A 27,258-nucleotide genomic window follows, 5' to 3' on the forward strand; every position below is an offset into this window, starting at 1 on the left:
TTACAATTCCCAACGAAATTATAATAATATATACATAGACATAGAACCATATTTTGATACATGTTAATATTTATTAAATACATTAATCAGTGTTTCTAACAAAACAATGTAAGCCATCTTATAAATAAACTATTTAATATTTACATAAAAAGAGGTTTAATTATAAACATTTAAATATGAAAAGAAAATTTCTTGGAAGAAAAATATTTTTACGTAACATCACAATCGCCTACGATAAAATTCACAAGAATCAAAGCGACGAGACCCCAAAACCGGAGGCTGTTCCGAAGTCAATTTCGGCGAGCCCTTTTAAAAACGAAATCTGTCATAAATCGCCCGCCAACGTCAAAAATGAAGTCATTATAGCTTGATCATTATCGAAAGGTTTACCGATAAAAGTCGTACGAGAATGTGCCGACAAAAATAATGAGAAGTCTATAAACAGAGCATGGAAAGCAACTGATTGGTTATAAGAAATCATAAACGACAGAGCAACTCCAAAACTAGTATGGTGTTTTTAATAATTTGAAATGTCAGTTCAGTGTTTCGTAGACGTTTGAAGGGCGTGGCGCTCTAAATAAGTCCGCAATCAGTCTTAAGCAATCATCGGAGATAAATAGTTTGGTGCCGTTAAAAGTAACTGTATAGTTATGTCCCGTTTCATAAAAATAACATCGGTAAGGTATGCTTTTTAGTCAATGTGCAATAGATGGCGTTAGACAACGTGAACAGTACTCGCCAAAAACAATGTAATGTAATAATGAAAATAAAATTAGAATAACAGGAAATAATATTAAAGCAGTCCCAATACAAAATTATTCTATATTAAGTAAAGATGTAGTAAAGTATATAAATGCAGAAGCAAAGAACAGAATTTGAGAAATATTATAAACCAAAAATCTTAATACGATTTCATATACTTTTTTAACAAATTAAACTATACAATTTCAATAAAAAAAAACACAATGTGTTGAGACGTATATGATACATTGTAATGAGACGGGACTACGTAGTAAAATAAACATTTATAGCTACATACGAGACAGTTAAAATTTGTTACATAACAGTCACAAATAAAACCACATTTTAAAAATTATATTCTTAGTAGTTAATAATCATATACATCATTCTTATATTAGTTAATAATCATACTATCAAGCCTTTTAAGATTGTTTACAACGTTAAGACTGATGAGATGATAACTTTTACAATAAACCAGAAGATGATTAACAAGGATTACTGCTCTATATTATAATACGATAAATTTAAAAAGATGTCAATTTGTTTTTTTTTATTCTATCGAGCCGGGCACTTCTGTCCAAAATGAATGCTAATATGATTAAATTAATAAACTCACACTAAAAACTTTTTGGTATAATTAAATTGATTTAATCATAATCATTCTAGGCATATATTTTTCTTTAAACCCATTCGCATTATCATGATAAAACAAATTGAGAAATATTGCTGATTCTAATTAATAGTTCGATAGAAACAAGCTGTGAGCAACACTTTTCAAGTAAACTGCTTGTGCTAATTTCTAAGAACAAAACCAGTATTGTAAACGTTGCGAGGTCATAAGATTATTGTGCAAGCTACTACTCTTCATGCTTCATCTCCAATAAACAGAATTATTAAAAATATCCACATTTTTATACAAAATCTTAGTGGAAATCAAATTCATAGCACTATAGAAAACAATCATTGATTGCGCAATCAAATAAGATGCAATCAAATTACGAGATTATCCTACTGAAACTTAGACTCAATTTATGACGCACACTGAAAATTGTAACAAATTCAAATATTCTTTATCAACATACAATGAATTACATCAGACGGAAAGTTAAGTCTACCCACCTGTTCGAATCGTTATTGCGAAAGACCTAAAATTTACAAAGGGCTAAAGGAACTGAGCGAGACTATAGACATTTTTTTAATAAGATGAAGTTTATTTAAAAAAAAAAATATTTAAATAGCTTATCTTCTGTAAAGTCATTTACGTTCTTTGACGTAATTTTTAAACGAACCGACAATCGTCACACATGTAAATATTTGCTAAAAGCATGCATTTGGTTCTCAGTTAAGATTGACTATATAATAGCTTCATAGCCTTGATATTATCTGTGGTCAGTGCTGACTTGTCGAGTATAATTTGTTCGGAGTAATCCGCGTGGGAGGCTCTCCGTTGCAACGGGTAGATGATGCTCTTAAAAACGAAAGTGACGGTGAACCCGATTCGAATAATTCATTTCGTGAGCGGAAAATTATATATTTAACGAGAGTTTTTAATTACGTAACTTTGATTTAAATCAAGAGAGAGGTTCGCATAAACATCAACATACATACGTGTATGGTTGTAAACATAACAGGCTGGGCATTAAAATAAATATTAAGAAGATAAATAATAATAACTACCTTTTTTAAATATGCTTTTAATTATCGAACAGTATACCTGAATAATATTAACACTTGAATAAAATGGACTTAACAAAAAAATTAACGGAGAAATGAACTCACTTTCACTATAATGAGCTTAATAATGGTACAATCAGTATTTAGAACAGCGTCCCCTTGCAATTAACAGCAACTGCATTCGTCTAAACATACTTGTATTTATAGCGAGTTTAATTGAGAACTCACGGAAAACATATATTCTACATACCCCAGACACATGTATTTATAGATTTTTTTTAAAAATTAGGACTGGTAGTTGAATGATTCTGACGTTAGAAGCCCCAGACTTATGTTGCTTATTAATTAAAAATTCATTTAATTTATTGCGACCCTGATTCTTTCTACATACTTTACATATGTTTATTGTTTTTATAGATTACCGTCAGTGTAGGTTTACTGTTTTAGTAAGACTGGAAAATTTGAAACACAAGGCTTACAAGTTTTAACTTTGATTGTTAGACAACAATCAAAGTTAGTGGGGGTAGTTAAAGGGTACTTTTATTTCACCAGGTAGACACCTGGTGAAATAAAAGTACCCTTGGACCCCTAAAGTACCCCTGCTTGGATTGAAATAAAAGAAGATATGCTTTAACTAGATTCGTTGTCTAATGCAGTATGAATGAAGATACAAATGCCACCATGCAAATTACACTAATGTTTAAAAATAAACGCAAACATTACGGCAACTACGTCTGACCAAAAATAACCATATAAAACGCATTGGACACGCTGCAAGCGCTCGAGAGGAAAACGTCATTAAGCCGGCGTATACGGTTGTTCTGCGTTCACGTCGCGGGCTATTTGCGTTTGCGGTGCACCGGCTCCGCGAAATAATAACTCGCATTTGGCACGAAATGGAACTTCCTACAACTTTTTAATATTAATTTTTATACGCATCCATTGGATTCTTATATTCATAAGGTTCTCTTGTCTGTAATAAATACACCGGTTTTAACATTTATTCAAAGATATTTAAAAAATATTGAAATAATAATTAACATAAACGTCGTAAAATAGCTGAAGTAATCTAATCAACAAAGAGGCTCAATTTGATTCTAGTTTCAAATAAATTGGGCTCATATGGTATTCTTCGCATCACATATTATGAAATGAAATAATATGCAATCATGAATACACATATTCTCATTAAAGAAAATAGAACTCTATAAATTTTAATAGAAACAAATAAAAATATTAAATCCTTTGTGCACACAGTGTTGTTTTAATAAGAATATGAATTCACGTAAGTAACAATAACATACAAATAATTTTAAAAAAAAAGTAAAAATAAAATCTGATTAAATAAAACGTTGTCATAATTTATTTAGAGACGTAATTTTAGAATAGACCAAAAAATTAAATAACAGTTAGATACGATCAAGGTCATCGAACTCGAAGTAGGAACACAATAGCATAACATGGTTACGGAGCCATTGAAGTCCCGGCTCTAAATTGTATCGATGGGTATCAATAACTCGACCCGGCACCGCTTCGCGCCACCCGCTGCACTCGATGCATTGTTGTGCTAACAACCGTCGAGACGTAAACGGTCCACGAATGAATACAGGCGCTGCAGACGAGACCTCCGTTCAAACACCAAGTCACACCCACACACACAAATTACCATTGACTTTCTTATGGGCGTAGCTCTGGTACTACTTTTTAAAAATGTATTCGGATCAAATAATGAATGTCACTTTAATGATATGAAAGCAAAGTCATGTTAACAGGTTTTCTTACGAACCAGTTGCAGCAAAAAGAGACTACTTCCAAAAAAAAATTAAATACATTTCAATTTCTCTGTCTAAAGCAGACATATTAACAGACCTCATCTAGGTAAGTATCAAAAATCATTCTTATAAAGATCAACAACATCATGTCCGCCGATAGATGCCTACTGCAAGAAATAAGCCTTGCCCAAAGATCATCACAATGACTGATACTTAAAATATACCTATTAAAATATGAAAATCAATATTCACGCAGAAAATGTTTTTACGTAGAAAAATCAAAATGTAAAGTTGATGAAGTAAAAGACTCAGAACAATTTCTAATATTACGCTAATATATAAAGTACTATTTTCAATAAAACTGTAAACGGAAATCGGCATAACTTTAGTACTAATATTGCGATAAATATCCAAGAAATATAAAACATAAAATTTTATACATTTTTCCATGATATTTTTCTCCGTAAGAAAGGGTCCTTATCTGTTTCCAGTGGGAACATTCCCAGCTTGATGTCATAACAGTGAGAAGGGATTTTGTTTGAAAGGAAGCAATTAGGCTCTATCTCAATTAGTTATGTGCAACACAGGTTACCCCAACACAATCGCCTCTCTTCAAATCCTTCGTTGTATATTTCTTTATCTTCTTAATTACTACTGTAGGTATTGTGCTCCATAAGCCGGAAGACAACAATACATACCCAGCCGTATTGTCTGGCAAGTGACATGAATTTCGAAATGGGTACATGGGGCACATCACTAGGGGACAGTTATATTAAATATAAGATCCAGAACAATAATGTGTCCTAAATCAGTCTAAAATAAACAGACACGACACAGGTCCAATCGTGAAAAGCAACATTTCTCAATCAACATAATTTGTTACGCTAAGTACACTCAACATAGACTACGTCGCTTTAATTGACTTTTTAAGGTTGACATGAAGAAAAATGAGACGAGTGATAGGTTCGGCATTCAGCTTCGTGCTGCCGACCCACTTTCAGTTAACACCATCGATATTGTTTATATAGTCAGATATTCACGACAGGCGTAAGTACATCTTGGTTAATGTTGCGATGACTTTCGACAGCACGAGCGTTCGCGATAACGGCATGATTAACGTCTTTTGAAAATCATTTGCATATTTCATCTAGTTATTTCTTTGTCCAATTGTTTATTTTTGATAAAAACGATATGTAATTATGTTATGCCTGTTTTAGAATAGAAATATATTAAACGAAAGAATTTTTCATTTCTCGTCACCTGAAAACTAAAACATATTTATCAAATTCATACATAACTTACAAATAATTCAAGTAGAGATGTGACATGATCACGATGAGAGCGAAGTTGAATTAGACAAAAATATTAGTAAAATGTTTCGCGGACAATAGACAACAAAAGAAGTACAGATAAAAAAATATGCGACTTGGGTAGTTACATTATTCATTTAACCTAATTGTTGTATTTTTAAACCTTATTCAGATGATTTACATTTCATTTTAATTCTTTAACTTTAGAGTTATGTAGGAAATAACGCATGTCTTACTGTATATAATACTAGACTCTGCACTTATTAAAAAAAATGATATTGTACTTTGTCTATATCCTGTTGTGCACATCATATATGTAAATAAAAGAACATATAGATTATAAAACTCTTAGAAACTTAAGGAAAACAGCATATAATATTCGATAAAAAACATTCCTCCTTACAACAGTTCCGAGTATGCAAACGGCGTACATAAAAACATATCGGCGATAGGCGAGCGAACGCACTATCTACGAAGGTATGGCAATAACGCAACGTTGCGATTACACACGAGCGGAACTATCGCATAAGCGAGGCACGAGGTGGAAGCTATGGGGTTCCAAATGCGTTGAACATACATTATTCAAATTATGCAGAACCAAAATTTTACAGATACGCATATCTCACTTTCAATTGAAAACTTTTTTAAAAGTTTTGTTATCATATATTCATTTTATATCAGTATGATTGAAGTCGTGCTACCGGAACAACTGTACCGTGCTTTAGATAAACACACTACGAGACGGGGGAGAGTTTCCACCACTCCGTTGCACCTCGATCCTTGCGTTGCCGCGCTTTCCGAAGGCGCGATACAGAGGTTTCTGTAGTACTATAGTTAACTTATTCAGGTGAAATACCAACAAGATAGCTTTCTAGTAGATTTATCCATGTGTGTTTTTCAAATTAATGTTTTGTATTTTTTGTGATTTAAGTGATGTTGGTTACTTTTTTTTTCATTCACACGTTACGTAGGGCGCTTTCGCTGATAATTACTATAATGTCGCCTCTTACATTAAATGGCAAAACTTGCTGGTAGCACTTTAATGTAAATGATCTGTCTGCCATTTATCTTATACTTTGTTGTTTAACCTGAATTTTTTTACATACTTTACTTTTAATAATTAAAAACGTAAATTTTAATGATAATCAAGATTTATAGCATTTTATAAATAACAATGAATTAACATTTTTTTAACATATTTTAGTTGCGTAAACATTAAATAACTTATGGTCTGATAAGCAAATTTAAAAACATGTTAGGTACGACAATTATGGAAATTCTGAGTATAGAGTTTCGTAACGCGAATACCTTTATGGTCGGAACACAGGCACAAAAGAAAAAAAATACATTTTAAAATGATGATTCACGGTTTCTCTGGAGAAAAGTAATTTGACATGCCGATAGCTTGCAGCGTAACAAAAGAACAAAGCGCAGTGCTCAACGCGGTGCATTTTTATCGCAAGGTCGCGCAATGTTATTCGCGCCACATCACACGTGCGATTGAAACCATTCTTCCTTAAACAACACGGCACATACCAACTTTGCAACATTTTACCCTTCTCAGGACATGCAAATATATAACAGAAACTTAAGAGGAATTAAGATATGTTGGTATCCAGCCTTGTATTAGCGAGAGTATATATAAATATCCGACAAACTCAAAAATAAAACTACATAAAAATACCAAATACATTTAATATTATTGCAATAAAAAGTTACTATTATTATAAATACTGAATAATTATCATCTTCCTGTACCACTAATCGAGCAAATAACTCCAGGACACCACAACCCCTCCATGTAAAACATTTCACTAAATATATGAAGGTAGTGATATCAATATGTTTCCTTCTGTTTGTCTCCTGTTGTTTTCCTTCAAACATTAGTGATTAAACACAACACGGTAATTAGAGAAATCACTGTATAAACTGCAAAAGATTTTTCAAAATCCTGACAAAACATTTGAACACACGCCGATTTGAGATAATAGAAATTTCAATTATTACTATCGGCAGTTGACGGATATGCGTAGATGGATGTTTACGCATGATTATGACTTTACAAAAACTTTGTTACAACCTTATTATTATATAAAATTCAAGTCATTAGTCAGAATAAAAAAAATTGTTTAAAAAAATATATTGTTTTGTGTATTAGTGCTTTAGATTATAAATTTATGCCGTCAAGAAACTTACCATGAAAATTATAATAATAAAGGATTTATCCAAACGAATGTATTACTAATTTTATACTTGTGTTATATACACTTAAATGGATTCACAAATCTCTACTTTATCTTTATATGAATTATAAATAGGTTTAGTTTTTATAGCTACATAGCTCATCAGTGGTTCTCTTGTTCGATAAATAACGAAGCCAGTGATTGTATCAGTGTTGTGAGTCGTTAAGAACAAATCAGAAGCAAAACGGTACGTCACAGTTAATCATTACGGAGTATATCAATTAGCGCATTCAATGCACCGCCACTTTATCGCCAATCTCGCCTCATTCCTGACCCGGGGCCCCGACGTTGATACGTATCTTGTGACCCGACGCCCGGCTATGAATATTGATCTCTCCGCATTAATATGGACGCCGCGACCTTAATTATATCTGTTTACTGTATGCACGGGCATGCTCGCGCACGGGATGGAACTCCACTACCGAACGCTCTTACCGACGCCTATATCTTTATTTAATCCATATGCTAATAACTAACCGGTCACCGTACTTGCCGGCGACACTTTTCTTTGGACTATTTGTCAAGTACCACAATTTATGGAAGTAGAATGCTAAGATAGCTTTCAACTTAAATTAACATATTTTTATCTCAATTTATTATATACAATTCGATAATTCAATGATACAGTAGTCACGCATTTTTTAATTTTATAAATGTTAAATTTACAGAATTAAGCTGTGTTTCCACAAATATATTCCTTGCACTCAATATTACTTTAGATTAGCTGCCCCGACAGATTTGGTTCTGTGAAGTTACTAGCCCTTCGCGATACAATAAAAAATAAATGAAACGTAATTTATACATTTCGTGCATGCAAGATTTTATTAATAAAGTAATTTATTTTTATTTGTCTATTATAAATAATAGTCTAAACTGTTAGAATGCAATGAAGCACTCATTTGATAAAAAGTAAACCTTTCACGAATGACCAAAACATTATGAAGTTTTATTATCAGAGCATTAGAACATTTATGTCTCTTATTACTATACTGTATTCTTGAAATATATTATATTAAAAGAAAAACCCTGGTGTATACACTAGGTCTCGTCTGTATATTAGACGCCAGTTCTTCCCATGACAATATAATGTAATGTTGCACACTAAAACCTGAAAGCATATGAGTGAAAAATATTCTAGACTTCATACATTTGTACTTACGCCAAACATTATAATCTAACATACCCTCGCATGTAACCTATTGTACGATGCCGCAATTCGTTAATTTTCGTAACATCAGAAAAAACAATGAATTAGGTAACAGACGACTCGCACGAACGCCTCCATTTAACACGCAACGTTTTCACGCCGACTTAGCTTCTGTGTATCTTAACCATGTTACATGTAATAAATGAAACAGAATTCAAGGTGATTGTAAAGTTTGTTCTACAAACGTAGTAGATGGAACATGCAACGTTTTCGGAATGGAATTCACCCCATTCATGACAAAGACGTTAAAATACGTCTTTGTCCATCGAGCCTTTTTATAAAGACTCTCTGTAAGACGTTACAACTTGCAATTAATTCATCATCAACAGACACGAGGTTACCTTTTATTCCTAAGATTAGTAAACGAGGAATAGCTGAAGTGTATCAATCAGAAGCCTACAGAATGGCTTCATTTAATCAATAATTTTATTTCATAGCCACAAGATTATTTCTTATACTTCACGTACATGTAAATCTGTATTAAAAAAATGACCGTTGCAACTTTCATGTAGGGTAAGGAACTATTTGTATCAATGGCTAGTAATATTTGCATCAACACATATTTATTTTCTATTAAGTTTCACAACATTTTTTAATTTTTTTATATTTTTGATATTATACACAAATTTATTCTAATGCAGATATTAGCGAACATTTGTTACAACATCTATAGCATTATTGGTGCCAACCGTTCTTATTGGAAATCTAAGTCGGGACCTATGTGCAGCAATAGGCGTCTTACGGCTGAAATGGTGATGATGATTGTATTTGTCGTTGTATTGTCTTAAATATCTTTAAATCATGTTAGTAAAATGTCTTTACGAACGCAGATTATCGATATTATTACAGTCGCGTCTACTTCTTTGACCTCAAAAACAAAATCAAATTTAAAAAAGCTCGTGTAGTATGCGTCTGCGTGAACACGGCTAACGGGAACACACTTAACAATCCTTTTATAGGAACTTGTCGCGTGCCTCGGACACTCCTTTACTGTTCCTCTCGTCGATATATCTCTAATATAAGGCGTCGGTCTGCGAAGTTTTCATAACAACATTCCATCTGACAACGTTTGCACAGTTGTAACGAGGCATAAGATAATTGTTGTTCGTGTGCTATTTCCCGATGCAGCGAATTACTATTTCCTTATAGGAGAGGGACACGAGATGTCGTGCCACGCGTATCACTACAATAGAATCGCACTAATTATTAAATCTTATATTGAATATGTCTTTTTTATCGTCCTTATATCACACAGTATTGTCTAATTTATTTCAATTGTTAGTCATCATTAAAATTACATAGTTAAGTGAAGAGAATGCAAGTGATTATTAGAGTGAAGGATAATCTTAGAAAATGATACAACTTTTTGTGGGGACATGTCCTGCAAAAGATGATCTTAGTTAGTTAAAATTCTTTATTGTATACGCTAGAAGATCTTATTCTATATATATATATATATATATATAGACGCATAATAGTAGAGAAAAAGTAAATAAGCAGCCTTATCACACAAGGTAATTTCTTCCAGATAACCATAGTATGAAAACAGTAGAAGTATAAAGAACGGATAGTTAACGTGTACATATAGATAAAACATACATGTATACATACACACATATGTATATAGCATACGATATAATACAAAATTATAATATGATGTAATAACTCGAAGTGTCAAATAGTTTCTTATAATATTTATTACAAAATAAGCTTTTAAAAGTGAGGCCAAGCGGTTCGCAAAAAACCACAAGCAAACACCGTACTGCGAACCCGGTGTGATTCATCGGAATAAATCGATTGGATGGACGCTATCAATTTACGGCGTTCCTTTTTCACGAGCACACCGCACCGCAAAAGGTTTCGGCTGCAGGCGCGGACATGCAAAAGTGATTCAACGCGGTCACTCGATAGGGATCGTTGTAACGGGCTTCATTTAGGCGCCTATCCGGTATACATTTACAACGGAACGTGAATTTAGAACTTATTCGCATCATTTCCAAAAACCTTTCAGTTGCCCAATGAATATCTTTTCAAACTGCGAAGGCTGTATTATGTCATCTGCATAAAAGAAGCTGGTATACTCTGGATCTAATAAAGGCTTGTTATGGTAAATTTTACTGGAGCATTGCACCGCGGTGCAGAATGGAGAGTAATTAAAGTTCGTTGACCCGTGCCCTGCTCTCCGGGAGCTAAAGTTAAATTTTAAATGTACTACTTACGATACACAGTACCTATGAATATAACTAAAAACAAATTGCTAATGTTATTAACATTCTGACAAATTTAATATCGGGGTACTTTAGAACTCAATCACGTGTCGAGGTTATGGCGAACAATACATCAAATATTATTTCTCTATTATGTTTTACACACAAGGTTACGCCATTGAACGTTTTTTTAATAGAACAAAAAATATTATGCATCAAAAAACATAATAATACCGGAAATTAAAGTTTATAAAGAGTAACACATAAATAGAATTTAACTAAACTAAGAAACTTCAGTATTCTTAATTCTTTTCACTTAAAACGCAGTGATATCACCTGTTAATTTACATGTTAGTCCCGGTATTGTCCGAAACGGGTTGCCCGGTACCCCGTCCCGGTTTTTGTGGGGCTACGTGAGACTCCACGGCGCGTCGTAACGAGCCACAAACCAGTTCAACATACCCCGTGTTATTCCAAATCTGGTAGTAAACGCCTCGGTCCCTACATTTGTTCTCACGATTTTTCCTTCAACACAAAAAACCTGGTTTGTATCGACAACCATTTCAACATAATCTGCTAATTGTTAAAATTAATGACAAATTATCTGTTAAACGGTATTCAGTAAGCGAGGAGTTGTAAAAAAATAAAATCTTGTACTTTCGCTCGTCAACTCCAGAATCCATATTGTAATTGGTTGTAAACGCGACTCTTAAGCGAAGTGCTCACGTTTATACAAAATGGTTATGAAGAAAAAAAAACAAGGAAAAGAGGCTTTCACCTTCTTGGAACTTAACCCGTTAATTGCAGAGTTCATCGGTCTCGTACTGCCAACTTTATTTATGCGGATATACGGTAAGTTGAACATTCACAAGCTGACGACAAATGCTTTAAATTTCGATTCAACTAAACAATATAAAGTGGTAACTTATTATGTATTAATATAATGAACACGTTTTAATATATATGTACAATAGATGAATGATTTAAGACAATTAAACAAAAATTGTCTTTCGAATATAATTCCCATTAAAATAGTAGTCGGAAAAAATAAAATTTATAACAAGATAACAAGTAATTCCACACATCTTTTTATATCACAGAAAGGCTTTTTTATAATACATATAGATAATAATGTTCTTTTCGCCCTAAAACACAAATGAAAACTGACTTTTTATAATAGAAACTGAACAAACGAACCATTATTTAATATTAAATATATGTCTTTACTACTACTTCATGATTTGGCTTACCGTGGAACTGCCACACTACATTCTGCAATACAAAATCACAGACTCTCTCTCTTTCTGCAGATAGACGCATAGTAAATTAATCTTCACCAAAAGACCATAAGGTCTTCAAACACACAAACAAAGGTCTTCACCAAAGAAATCAATGCGACGATATATACTTATCGCCACGATTGACGGGCGGGTGGAGGATCGCAGAGTGTTACTGTGGTACACAGAAGACGCTACAAGCCATCCTCTGAAAACTTGTGAGTAGCGGCAAACTTATATAATTAATGCACAAAGTGTGAATTATACACGATCTCGGAAAACGAAACCGCGACCTGCAAACTCAAGTCTCAGTCCTCTGTCGCTGGGCTACCACTGCTTGCAAATTCGCAACTCCCAAACAGTATGTATAACATAGTTTGCATTATTATATATGTAAAGCATGTAACGTTCGACTAACTCTCAAACTTAAACTCAGTCACATTAACACCTGAATAGCGTTAAATAAAAGAAACTTAAAATTAACCGACAGCTAAAAAAATATTAAAAATAGTTTATCAAGATAAAATCTTCAAACCTTCAATCGAAAAAGCACACGTAATATCTTCAATTTAATTTTAAAGAATACACACGCACATTCTGTATAATTTTATAAAGAACTCTACTTCAATAAACGATTGCTTGCCTCAAATAGAAGTCACTTAAGAATGACTCAATAGTGCAGCGCTACCAGCCGTTCGACTTTATTATTTCATTTACTGCATTTTATTGCTTTAATATTACCCTAACGAGATAAGCTATATATATGAAATATTAATTAATTCTATCGACATAATGATAGGGTTTCCAAAGTTGTGAGAATGTTGCGGCGCGGCTAAATAGCCTTAGGGATCGTCTAACTTTATATATTAATCATTTTTAAAAAATTGATTCGTCGTCGTCGTTTTAGCCCATAGACACCCATTACAATTTATAGGCTCTCCCGAAAGATGCGGCGATATAACATAAGCGGGTTGGGGAACTCAGTGTGGTATTATGGTACACAGAGGACGTTAGTAACGCCATCCTCTGGAAACTTGTTTGTGAGCAGGGGCAATCCCTTTTAATTTATTCACAAAGTGTGAGTTATATAAGATTCCAGGAGTTCCCAGGAGTCGACCGCGCGATCTACCATCGCAAATCTCAGTCCTCTACCGCTGGGCAACCGCGGTCAAAATTTCAATCAATTATTGTTTGTATATTTTCTCCTTTTAAAATGTTCGTTATATAGCTCTTCCACTACCAAAGATGGATAAAAATTAAACACATACTATAGACAGCAATTTGCACCAAAAAGTACATCCTTGACCAGCTTAAGATTACGAAAATGTCCATAATATGCTATGCTACACGAACGAGTCCTGAGTTATTTGAGTCACATGGTCCGCAGATAACCAAATAACTTCGATACTCTACTGCAAAAAGACCTTGTGGACGATCTAGCCTACTCTTTGATCAAGTCAGATCAATAACTGAACTCTCTATTACAACTGTCTTTAGAAAGGAAAAGGAATCGGCTTGCCATCGATTTCGTCAAGGCGTTTTAAAACGGACACGAACCTTAATAAAGAGACTGCAGAGAAGTACACACGTGCTATTCACATAATAAGAAACAGTAACCGTTAGGTTTATAACAGCAAAACACGTTTAGTAATTATTCAGTATACAGATAACGACGTGTCTTTTTTATATGATAAACTATCGTGACGAGAAGGGCATTTACATAATAGTTAACCTGCGCATACATAATTCTGCGCAATGTCATTAACCCACTAATTATATTAGAAACGTCTCATTAAACTGATTTAAACACAATTTTTTAGATATCAGCCATTTGAACATATGTATAAAAAAGTTTAACTACCTATGCCATGCATGTTTTTTGTATTCAACTTATCACTTTGTATAAAGAGATCACTCTGAAACTCTGTTGAAATGCTACAGACCAGTAATTTCTAGCGGTACAACGTCTGGATCATTTAGTATAGAACAGTTATTTTTAGTATATAGTAACACGAGTTTTGTAAATTATCATTACGTTATTGATGATTTTTGAATAATAAGTGGAAAGAGTGTACATTTACCTCTTTAAAGCTTTTAAACCCATAAAGAACCACCCTGTAAAATGAAATCTACACTTTAATACCGTAAACAAAGCTCTATATCATTTAATTAGTTTACATACATCTGCCGAAGTACTGCACTACCAGTTCAATCCCGTTCGACTGGTTAAAACGGAAACCTAGACTTAATTAATGTCTAATACTGCTATAGCTTAGGCGCGTAGGCACACTAGTATGACCAAGACCCAATGCAAATTAATGTTGCGATAGAGTTGGAGGAAAATGTACTTAATGTACTTCACTACTTTAAAAACAACATACTTAGGTTCATAGTTACGCTCCCTTTGCTAATATTGATGAGGAATTAAAAAAAACATTGAATATGTACTCCCTAGACGGTCGTACTAGTTGCACAAATCACAAACCGGCTAATTAACGACGGTGTTTGTATTGATATATATGTTTTTAATTTCATGCTCATTAAGTATAGAACTAAATATCAAAGTAAACAGATTGATTGGTTATGTATCTCTGCAGACTTTGTACAACCAGAAGTTATTCACCTGTCGTATGATAAGTGATCGCTTCATACAGAATGATTCGAAATACGTTTAAAAGTAACAGGATGATTGGAAACAAGTATTTGGCTGATAAATGAACGAAGCATTACCCCGTAAAAGCCTTTACATCTACAACAAATACTTCGATACATACAAATATTAGGACCAAAAAGTGAAACCTATTATGTGAAAAAGTATAACTCTGAAATTTTGAATAAAAATAGTAGACGTATTATGTTTAAAATCCCATTGCAGTCATACAAGGAAGTTTTAGTAAACCATTCTCATAACAGACAAAATATTGCATATCCAACAATGAAGAAATAATAATTTACATTTATTTTAATGTTGTTTACTTGTCGAAATAGTGTTACGTTAAACATTTACACCAGTCACCTAAATAGCGCTTGGTAAATATATAAACATAATTAATTAATATGGACTCTCTATTCATACCGATGATCTCTGTAACTAGATTTTTTTTTATTTGATCAAAAAGTACAAATGAATTTCTCAAACTGTGTACAGTTTGTTGAAGTATATTTTGATTAGATTGTATAACAACAGTGCTATGATCTTCTTTTTACTCTATGACATAAAAAAAGCGTGACAGTCAAAAAAATTGAAATTTTGCTTCTTAGAAACACACGCAGTAATAATAAATTACAGAATGATTTTAAAATTTAGAGTTCTTTTAAATAGGAACTATTTAGACGACTTCAAAGTACATTAGGTAGTAAAAGCTAAGAGCAAACTGAAACAAACAGCTATCATAAGATATTTCGCCGAAAACAAATCCATCGCCTCGGGACTAAAAGGGGAAAGTCTTGATGTGCATTCTAGAGCGCCTTCTAGCAGCCTTGCCACTCACTTTCACAGGAATAATTTCCTTGAACACAACAATAACTATAACAACAACGCAAACCGCTAGAGGGGCACTCCACCGGATGTAACTGTATTGAGTCGAAACATAAACGTCGGCAAGCGACCGCGAAACACCGCGTGGTCGTCCCCGTTGTGACAAAAAGCCACAAACGTCAAAATATATTTAATGGCAACTTAAGACTCGGGGTCTGAAAGTCGTATGACCCGCCTACTGCGCTATGTAACGCACACGCATGTTTGCTCGTCAGTATACATTCATTATAAAAAAATATTAAAGTAATATTTTTTATACAAATAGAATCGCGTAATGTGACGCATATTGCAAAACGCAAACAGGAACGACTCGAAAAACTCTTTAAGGTAGAAATCGGGGGAAAAAAAGTGCCCAAAATTTTCTTTTCACGTATTAATCGCTGAATAAGTTAATTCACAACAGGTTTCTCTATCAAAGCCAGAAAAGGCGCGAAAAGAGGTAATCTAACAAAAAAAACATCATGTATTATAAAAAGCATTACTATGAAAATATATTCATATTGTTATTAAAACCGCCAATGTATGAAAAAAAAACTTAATTCTATAAATATTCTTTTATTCTGTTATTATTATTAATACATTAAAAAAGTGGTTACTTATTTAGGGCGCCGCCCCTATAGATTTTCAATGGGTTGGAAGTGATCTGCATCATGATTCTTTCGACGGTCTGCCATCACGATTTGCCTGTTGCAATAAATAAATAAACAAAACGTATTTAATAGTAACCACTTTATTATGTGATGAAATGAACAAAAAATCACTTAGTATCAAGTTACTAAACTATTATAGGTATATATACAAAACCGCCTTTGTAATGAAATTTCATTTTCGGTTTTATACTAACATGTTAACGGTAGTTAAATAAAAGTTCCTGATGATAATTTTTCTAGAAGTCATCTGGTGACTTCTGCGACACCTATATCCATCACCTAATGTAAAAGCATTTCTAAGTTACGATTTATAGCGCTATAAGTACATTAGTGGGTTAATATACATACTATATTTCAAGGCTATAGCTACAGATGTAGTGTAGTAGTATATAATACAAATTTGTATGTGTACAATCGCACTGTAATGAATTTAACTTACTGCACCGTTTTCTAATTTAGTCTTTTTTAAACATAATGAAAAGGAATGTTCGAACGATATCTTTATGCTATTATAAATTACATTGCGGTTGTAATATCATAATATTGGCATCAAATTTATGTGTTTACCGGATGATTAATTACATGTGTAAAAGATTTAAAAGTGTGAATGTATATCTCATAGGGCAACAAAGACTTTTAAAGCTTTTACAGTGATTTCTAATCATCTTGTATAAAGTGATTATTTTGAAAAATATTGTATTAATTTTTTATTATATTGGAACACGGTAGAATAATAACTTCTGGCTATATAAAGTCTCCGCAGACAGATACGACGACGCTTAATTTTAATTTTTGGTAATCTGAAATTTTAATACACTTTCTTGCCACATTTTCATTTCTGAAACCATACATTTTTGGATATGGCGTACATTAATTTGTAGCAAATGAGCTATACATTTACAGATTTTACATCTTTAACCAATCACCTGTATAAGTATACATACATTTTAAAACAGAAAGTTAAAATTATTAAGCAATAACAGAATGTCAGTTTAGTTTATCTAATCGATAGGTGACTTGGTTAAGCCCCGAAGTATAGATAAGAAATCTGAGCCATTTAATTAACATAGAAACAGAACGGTGAAATCTAGAACTATTGCACACGTTTATTAGAGCAGAAATGTTTACTTTTCTTAATATTTATAACTTAAACAGAAACACCAAGACGTTTTAATTATCAAAAAAGCAAAATTAATACTCATAAATAACAGATCAATAAACATTTACATCAAGCATTCATCTATCTTCGTATATGTATACAGTACCCGGCGATAAATATTGCACACCATTACATACACATCTTTGTCGCACGAAATACCACGACTGACAAAACGTCACATAGGTATTTCAGGACAGAGATAGTGCTCTACAAAACCGAAATTAGCCGATTATCTATTTCCAAAGGGCGAACAATCCGAGACTCGTGCAATTTTAAATTATTGAGTATTCGTAACACAACTGAAGTCCCATAACGAAGACGAATTTTATTTACACATTTATTCAAAAGTGAATCATACTTTTAATTAAATTGATTTCAAAAAACATGTCATATAAATTAAAGTTAAACCAAAATCGGGTAATGGCAGCTAGAGACAAACCTCAAAAAAAAACTTTTTTTAAAAAAAATATGATCGATTAGTTGCTATGTAGCAATAATTTTTATAGTTTGACAAAAATTGCTGGTTTCTTTTAAAATCAGGCTATAGTATTCAAATCATTGTCTATCATTTACAAAAATATTAATGAAAATAATTTATAAGTCCCTTCTCTGCAGTCATAATAACCAAGAAAACCATAAGCGTCATAGTAAATTATATAATTTTTGCAAGGTACTAATTTTAGAAATATGTGTCTCATTTTTTTTGGAGTTAGCCACTACCTGCTATAGGTCGACCAATCTATTAGGGGGATCGGAAAGTAATGTCGTTTCTGTCGATATATCTCACAGAAAATCGATCGATTTTTACCGCTCCGGCATTAAAAATTTGTATCTTAGCTGGCAAAAAGTTGTTGATTACGAAAGTGAATATATTGTTGATTAGAAGAAAACTTCATAAAAATGTAGTCGTGTGAAATTAATTTGAGAACACTTACTTTCCTGTCCCCTAATATAAATATTGTTGCCTTATATTCGTATTGAAAACACCACAAAAACTGTATAAATAAATAACAAAAAAATAGCAATATGTCGTCAAGAAAAATTATTTACATCACATAAATAATAAAAAAAAATATGTCAATGCCACTTAAATTGTATATTTCAGTTCAATAACGAATACTGACAAGATAATAAATCGCAGTTGTCGATTGAAAACTAGCGCGATAATAGTTATTTCTGTGTAAAGAAAACCCAAAACAAACCATTTTACGAAGTATGAATTATGAGCTATATTAAGAAAAGGTTTTTTTGGTAAAATACTTCATGCTTAAACAAGCATACGACTAGTGTAAAAACTTTTAAATTCATATAAAAACTACGTTCATTCTAATGACGACTAGCGTCATAATAACGGTTATTATAAGATATACGAGGAGATTAACTTAAGAAAAACTATTGAGTGTGAAAGAAACATGAGGAGGGAGTCGCGTGTAACGGAGCTGAACTTCATTCATAATCTGTTGTAGTTTGTGAAACGTTTTTCTTAAAGACGAACTTTGAACTTTATTGATAATATATACTGTTTATTACTGAGCGATGGGTTTTAGAAAGTATCATAGTTTTTATTTATTAATTTAAATAACTTGATTATTAAAAAATAAGTGTTGAAGGTAGACGAATACTTTTTAAGACATATCGATAGACGCACTGACGCAGAAAGAGTACTGTCGTTTGTATCGCCGGAGTGTCAGGTATCTCTTCAGACGTTGTTAAGCTATTACTCGAATATAAAAAGAATCTCTGAAACTGTGTTGCATTGTTTGTTGCTATGACTAAAATATAATGTATCACCAAATGTGTTGCTAAATGTTAAGCTCGAGTACGGGTCTGCCAATTCCGATAGAATTCCTTGTTCCTTCCATCTTCATTCATTCCTAAGTCCCCAAGATGGGGTAGAGGACACAGTACGTCGCCATCCCGAGCGGTCTTAAGCCTTGCGCTTTTACTTCGCTCCACGTCATTCCAACTGCCTTCACTTCAGCAGTGATCGTCCGCCGCCAGGTTTGCTTTGGGCGGCCACGTCGTTGCTTTCCTTGAGGATTCCATTCTTGAGCTTGCCTCGGTATGTGATCAGGGTTCCTTCGGAGCGTGTGGCCTATTCAGTTCTACTTGCGGCGTTTGTTCCATACAAACAACGAAATAAAATAAAATTCATGTTAACCGATTTCTTCACTTCAATCAAAGATAACTTATTATAACTGAGAAAGGATGAAAGGAAAAACGATTTATGTGGGTAACCTTTGATTACATTTACCGTTACGCACATCTATTAAATATATAGATATTAAGTAAAAAATCTGTTTTATTAAAAATTATAGAATTGGCAAATACAAAATCTCTCTAAAAGTATTAAAATTTCCAATACGTTTTACATTTATTATTATTACAGTGTGTTTGTTTGATACATTAATACAAAATTCTTCACTGCCAATCATATGGATTGTTTTAGGGCCTCCGTTATAATTCTTGGCGTGTAGACCAAGCCTTACTTTCTAAAACTGATCATAAATCATAATCCAGTGGATTGGATCGGGACTAGATAACGGCCAGTCTTCAGCTCTGATGAAGTTCGGAACGTTCGTTTCTAACCAAGATTGGGTGGATCTTTCTGACTCGGTGCCGTCTTGCTGGAAAAACCTTTCTTGTTATTGAACATGGTGTTGACAAGGGGCTTAACTACCTTCTCAAGAACAGTATTTTGATACATTTGTGTCGATGTTGTGACACATTTTTCACAAAATATATGGCTCAGTCACTCCTTCATAGCTAACACCCCAACAAACCATTAATGTAGTCTGATAATGCATTGCAATTACAGCGATTCGGTTCTCTTTATCACCCCATTCCATTTCAATATCACAAAATAATTTACAATATATTGTCGCGAAAGTTATTTTCAATCATAACAGTATTTATGTCCCGGCTAAGTATAACACAAATAGCTTCATCGGCATAGACAGTTATTGAAATTCATTAGTTCTGTTATTTTGAAATCTAGCAAATTAAATTTTACACAAGAGGAAGTAAAACCGGCTATGAATACGCTTGTTTATTCCACGGACGGCAGCCGCACTTTGTTACGGTGACGTCATTGCACGTACAACGCCCACAGCAATCTGAAGTGGGATATATTTGCCTGATAACGTACGGTGTTAGTTAATGTAGCGATATCAATATTTGTACAAAACACTTGCCCGCGAACTGTTCTGGAAACTTTCGACGGACTTTGTTGAATTATCGAGACACGAAAAAAATAATGAATCGTTCACAAATGGGAATTACAAGTCTACTCGTCAATTTAATTGCGCCTATTATTTAATCAATAGGCACATTTCATTGTTCCAATTAACATTAAATGTATGCCAATTTTCTTTCCGCGAGATATATGTAATTATTTCAGTTCAGCTAATACAAAATAATCGTAGTTTACGATTATACAATACATGACAATTTACCTCTCTGACCTGTACACTGCATTTGAACAATTTCATATCTTACAGTTACGATATGGTTACCTTAGATTAGTATTTCGATTGTTAGCTTATGTGGCTTTTACAGCATCGCAAGGCTTATACGTAACACGCAAGCTACAGAAAATAAAGCCTGACTTGTTAGATAGACAAAGTGATATTATTCGGCTGTCGGAGGGTGGCGTTAATCTGTTTTCTGATAACCTTCAGTTTAACCCATATCTAATGTGATACTGCGGTGCACTACACATTATACGAGGTGCACCAAGCCACTTTAACCGCATTGAATTTTTTTTTTTGTAAAACATAGCTCGCGTATAGATCGAAAAGCACGTTACAGCGTTATGTATATTTTAGTACAAGGGGAAGGTGTTATCAAGCGATAGTATTTATGTACAATAACAAAGATAAATATTTTAAATAGAAGCAATACTTCAAACTTTCGAATCCAATGTGAGGTTAATAAACTTTGATCGCGACCGAACTACCGAATCGTAAAATAAACAAACGTACCGACCATTTTATGCATGATTTTATTTATAAACTTCTCTAATGGTGTTATGAAATTACTTGGTCTGTTTATCATGGTTTCTTACCAAACATCATTTGACGGTATATCTTATAATTTATTTTTATCTATGCAGGTAGATCATGCGAAGTGTAGATTCCAACGCCTCTAGACCGTTGTCGTAAACAAACGTGTCTTTTGTCCGAATAATTACCATTTAGGTCCACGTTTTATTTTTACAAAAAACCTTTTTTAAGTATTTGTTAGCAATAGTACGTTATATCTACGTCAATGAATATAGTGTCTCATATTTCTAAACCATAACGCTAAACTTTTTGTCAGGATGCAAACAGTAGCCTTACCGGCTTTAACAGATTCTGCGGTCTTAGGGGGTCCAAGCACAGAAGGCACTTAACTTGGAGCTCTCGGGAGCCGGGTTGGCTAGTTACATAAATTTCAATTTAAAAATATTTAAATTAGTGGATGATGATATTTATGGAAAATAGCGGCCAGCTGAGCCTTTAGAACGCCTAGACGGGCGCTCCGCCTGGCGCAAGGGCCACTGAGAAAGAACCTCATCTGGGCTGTCGTTTACATGCGTTGAGCATTTTTACTTAAGGGCGGTCGAGTGGACTGAATCTAGACTAGATCTGGTTGCTATTGCCTGGCTAATATTACTACTACTTTTAAAAGTGTAACCTCTAGGAGAGAAAAAGTGCGAATAGTTGTACTAGTATTAAGAATCATAGCTCAAATAATTAAAAATTCAATAAACAGATGCGAGTACTAAATATCGTATATTTTCTTTATTTTTTTAACTTCTTTGTATCTCAAAGTTACGCTTCGTGCATTTATAATAAAGAGACATCGTGTCTCCGTTAGTACGCTTATCAACTGTGTACCGTTATTAACATGTTTCCTTTTTTCTCAATAAATAATACAGTATTTTTCCTCACCGTCTTGTATTTACATAGTGTCTGTGAACTAAAAAATCTTTAATGCGTATGATTTGATAATACTCTTTTCTTATTTTATAGTTTATGATACATTTTTTTTTCAAGAATAAATTCCATCTTCACAGCGACTAAGTGACAAGCAATGTAAATATATCAGGTATTAATATTTTAAAATTATGATTTTACTGAACGAAAACCGTCGAAACGCAACTTGAGACACACACACCGCTTTAAATAGAGCGAGCAACTAGAACAAGGACCAATATTGACGAGCTCTAACATTTTAATGAATCAACTGATACGCGTAACAAATAAACCACCAAATTAATTTAAATATTTACAATTTTCGGTTTACTAAGAGTATCAAATAAAAAGTACCCAATAATGATGCTTATTCTCACTAAGACAGATAAAAAGTGAAGAGTGGACGTTTAAAAGTAACAAATTCCATTAGATCTTTGACACGCAATGAGAAAAATGTTGCGTTAATTTCCATGCCAGTTTAACTCAACGTTCCTTACACGTCAGATGGACAAAACACTAGCAATCTACTTACATGAACCTTTCGGAAGCCTGTTTGAAGAGAACTACGCAAGAAGTTTCGTATGCAGGAGTGACGGAGTCTTAATCCAGTTTGACCCATGTCATTAACCGTTAAAGGCAAAGGGTGTTTATATTATACTAGAAAATAGGTTAACATTACTTATCTTAGGTATTACTATAAATATAGGCACTATAAAGAAAATATGTTTAAATGAATTGACCAAATGTACAACTATTGTTTGTCAATTCGAACATGCATGTAAGACCGTAATTTGAATTTCAAAGTGATGTATAACTTTAACAGAATACAGGCATCGAGACTACAACATAATAGCAATGTCTGCAGTGTCTCGTATTTTATACAGACTCACATTTAAATTACGTATATATATATTTAATATACTAAATGTCCTCTCTATTAGACCTCAATTTCAAGAAAGGAATTCAATTTCAAATTGTTTGATAATAGAATATGCCGATTTTCTCACAATGTATTCATTCACCGATCTTAACCAATAGCGATATTATATAAAAGTTTGCGGTTTGTTAAAACAAGCCCACGACTTCTGATATTAAGTTTTAGTCATTAACCACAACGCAATACTCGAAACTTTACTGGTGAATCAAATAAAAAAAACAGATTAACAATATAAGTATCCTGGTAGTCTAGTCACGATCGAGGTCATGAAGCTTGAAAAACCTAAAAAAAATTCTGATAAGTATATTTGCTATCAGCAGCGCAACTACTCGTGAAAAAGCTTAAATAAGCTTTTTGCTTGTAGATCCTTAATCGATTGCATTCGACGAAGCTGACAAAAAAAAGTCCGAGAAACGTTCAATTAAGTCCGGGGAGCATTGTACTCCTCTTTAGGCTATCTATGCCAGGTAGGTAACAGGATTTATTTTACAACCCATAATTCATGATTGGACGAAATTCAGTTTTCTTTTATAACAACGTATACCTCTTTAGGTAACACAAGGGACGGCGAATTTGGGGACTTTACCAAGTGTCGTAAACTTTTGTTAATATTTTAGTTCGTCAAGGTTTTGACTGCATCAGCTGTAACTTATTGATTTGAATGCTCAAAATCATCTAATGCGGACAACTTCGAAAGATATTTTGTTTTATACTGAAATAAGTTGTGTCTATATCACGTTACTAACAGTTTCAAATCGGTAGAATCAGTCACGTTGATTATTTGAATTACGCGTGACTAAAATTGTTTAAGTCTAACGGCGTTCCTACGGTGTAACTAACTTAACTAACTTATGTCGCAAAAAACATTCGCCTTGATAGCTTAGAGTGCGTACATTTGGCTTTAATACTAGTTTTTTTTTTTAATCGAATTTACATAGAAATATTATAATTATTCCGAAATTACATTCGTAAAAGTCACATTTAGACTTGTAAAAATATTTTTGGTTACAGATTATCAGGCTAACATGATGTTTGTTGTATAGCCTTCCTTGCCCTTAATTTCGCGTCAAACATTTTTAAAATAAGTAAGCTCAAAGGCTTTTTCTCTATGTCACGACTCAACAAACTCGCCGCTTAACTCTAAGGTCGTTAAGACAGATGCCCCATGGAATGACTGGACGTATAAGCTTCCCAAAAGTGGACTCCGGTTTGAGTTAATACACGACACACTCATGTTATTTCGATTTGCACAACTGCCGGGATGCCCAGATGGCTAAACCCCGACTCGATCAGTTGCTATTACCTTTCTATGAAAATACAGGTAAAGATATTAGACTTTATAATGTATTATAGAGAGATAAATTCAAACTGTCCACATTAATATTATCGTTCGATGAAAGTATTATAACATAAATAATATTAGGCGTTCAAATAAATCATCCATCTAACAATAGTTGCATAGTTTAAATAATATTACTGAATAATCAAAATAATGACATAGCCACTCGGAACTATGTCATAACAAAACAAAAAAAATTATATTAGCTGACAAAGACTAACAGATTGCGTAAGGAATAACAAAGGAAACGATAGCACGAATGTTATCGTTTTTTGTCTCGCGTGCCAATTGCGTTTCGGCTGCCGTTCGTGCGTAAAGTATTAGTGTTGATACAAAATCTATTATGCTACTCCGTAACTCATAAGAAAATACATGAGGCCTCACTATAGTATTCCAAAATCATTACATTATTTTGGACAGAATAAAAGTTTATACGAAACATAATTAATTTGCATAATTGCGAAACGTCTTGTTGGGAATATAAGATAGAACTAAGTAACTAGTGAAGGAAGTATTCCTTTATAACAGTCCAGCTCGAGTATATAAAAGCAAATATAGCATCCTTATTTATATAAAATACATTCCATTAAATTCATCAATTTTATTTTGTTTTGAAAATGACATCAGTCTTGATATCATTAAGGCGATCTTTATAGGAGGCCTATGCCCTACAGTGGGCATCTATCAGCTGATATGATGATCTTGTACATCCCTGTGAAAACATTTCAAATTTGATAGTTTTCCAAATACAACATCTTGCTCTGTACCACCTTTTTAACTTCAAACGAAATAAAATTTATCGCCATTCCAGTAATTTCACAAGCACGTGGCTTCGTCCTTAAAACGGAAACGTTTACGAAATACTTCGGAAGCCGGAGAACTGAGCATTTGACGAAATGCTTACTTAGCCTGATTTCTGAAGTATTTTTATATTACATATATATATATATTTTATATTACATACATGGAAAACAAATTCATACTATTATACACTAAACCAGTTAGCTTGAATCGTCAACATTTTTTATTACATTCTATTACGTTAATATAAATCGTGATATAGCAATACACTAACGCTCTGTGGGAAAATTAGTTTTCTTACTTTTTTATTTAAAAATGGTATGTAATTAGCATATTAAAATAATTTTGATGATTATATGTCAAACTTGAGAACCGGGCGAATGAGTAATTAATTTCTGTACTGAATAAATAACATAAACCTTCAATAAAAAAATATTTATTTAATCGATAAAATAGGTGTTCGCGCCTATTTGAATTGAAGTCTAACTTCAACAATCGTGAATCTAAATAAAACATGGATTCAATTTCTGACTTATAATTTGTTAACTTTTCTTAGCCATTCGAAATATTTTGGCGCGAATTTTCTTCATTTGAAGCTACGAACATTTCGTTGCTCGAGTTACTTGGAACCCTAAAGAAGGCAATGTCTGTACTAAAAGTATTTGGTTAAGCAATGAAGCGTCCTTTAAAAGCTTGTTTTATTCCCTTTTTACTTCCCGCGGTGAGGTTGCATTCCCGCCGCCGCCGGCCCGCACGTTAAAGGTTGGCCAGTCGAAGCATCCAACCGCCATACTTTCAAATGCACTATTTGAATAAACTTCGCTTTAAACTTCGAATTAGACGATGCCTAGTACGTAGCTTAACTAACTTTGTCACCCACAAACGTTAAAATATGCCAGAATTACTATCTTCGTTACAACTGTCAAAAACATAATTTACCTAGAAAGTAATAACCGGTGTATTCAATATTTTTGTAATTTAGGAATTTAGGAAATGGAATATATGAAAAATTTATTTAGTTATAATAAAATCAGATAAAATAACGTTGTACTAACCTTATGACTCGGCGCAGTCAGTCAAAATCGTAGCTGCATTTTAACCTCAAAAAGCATCTCAAGCACGGTCACGAACACGAAGGTCACGGTTATGTTATCTTGCATAATATCACTGAGGTGCATAATTCACCAGCGAAAGCATAGGATAAAAACAATACGCGATCTAGGATTACTGTTAATGGTGTTATCATAAACACACGAATGCACAGTTCGTTGCACGTTTATTATTCAACAAGCGACACGAGTGTCCATTCGAAACTCCAACAGATCGCATATTTTTAACGTTCTCTACACGAAACAAGCACCAAAAACAACTCGTTGTCATAAGTTGTATGCAGTTTACGATAAAACATGACACAGCCGTGCACTGCACTCCGTCTGACACGACGA

General features: G+C 33.3%; 1 protein-coding gene across 1 annotated transcript in view; it reads right to left on the reverse strand.

The window, feature by feature from the left end:
- The window catches only part of LOC137930661 (rho GTPase-activating protein 23-like), a 399,966-nt gene extending 372,708 nt beyond the window's left edge, over positions 1-27,258 (reverse strand). Inside the window, exon 1 of the mRNA XM_068773995.1 lies at positions 26,869-27,258. The gene's annotated coding sequence lies outside the window, so the exon portion shown is untranslated. The remainder of the gene's footprint in view (positions 1-26,868) is intronic.

The sequence above is a fragment of the Battus philenor genome, unplaced genomic scaffold, assembly GCF_028537555.1.
Source record: "Battus philenor isolate CCGP_79_NKW_IND1 unplaced genomic scaffold, ilBatPhil1.0.hap1 SCAF_6, whole genome shotgun sequence".
Taxonomy (NCBI): domain Eukaryota; kingdom Metazoa; phylum Arthropoda; class Insecta; order Lepidoptera; family Papilionidae; genus Battus; species Battus philenor.